The 730-nt window shown below is 41.9% G+C and overlaps 1 pseudogene; it reads right to left on the bottom strand.

The window, feature by feature from the left end:
- Window positions 1-277: 277 nt before the first annotated feature.
- LOC134950237 (5S ribosomal RNA) lies at window positions 278-396 on the bottom strand (annotated as a pseudogene).
- Window positions 397-730: the final 334 nt, after the last annotated feature.

Here is a 730-nt window from a genome sequence, read left to right as displayed (position 1 = left end):
GATAGTCTGACACCCGTTTCTCCTGACCAGTACAGATGTTCTGTATTAATGGGACCATAGGAGGGGGTCAGTATGCGTATTTAGTCATAGAAAGACCACTTAGATTAGGTCAATACTATACACTTTACTCATTACCCGTAAAGCCATACGGCATAAGTTCAGAATGTATGTCATAATATCCTTATAAAAAGGATAGGAAAAGAAAAGCAGAAATAGATACAATTAGTGGTGATACTGCTGTTGGTGTCCACCCTTCAGAGGAAGGGGAATAGTTCCTACCCTACAACACCGGGTATTCCCAGGGAGTCTCCTCTCAAGGTACTGACCCAGCCCGACGCTGTTTAGCTTCCAAGATCGGACGAGATCGGGCATGAGCAGCGTGGTATGATAGTAGAGAGGATATCTGCCAATGAGAGTGCACCTATATACGAAAATAAAGAATTTTAGGAAAGATAGATCGTACAGTACGTGGATCTACTTTCCACGTTAGGCAGGGTAGAACAACTGTCACTCAATGGCGCCGTGTACCCTGGATCGGGGATGAGAGTCCACTAGATAATAGTCAGTTAAGAAATAAATAGATATAGGTTGGAACTTATAGAGTTGGATGACCATTTGATATTTAAGGAGCGAATGTCCAATGAAAGGGTAAAAGGCCAGATAAGTTCATGAGCAAGAGGCAAATTAACTATACATTCTTTACATACAGACAATCTGAATATATGGCGGA

The sequence above is a fragment of the Pseudophryne corroboree genome, chromosome 8, assembly GCF_028390025.1.
Source record: "Pseudophryne corroboree isolate aPseCor3 chromosome 8, aPseCor3.hap2, whole genome shotgun sequence".
Classification (NCBI taxonomy): Eukaryota; Metazoa; Chordata; class Amphibia; order Anura; family Myobatrachidae; genus Pseudophryne; species Pseudophryne corroboree.
Note: the sequence above shows the minus strand (reverse complement) of the source record. Positions and strands in the feature narration are given on the sequence as shown.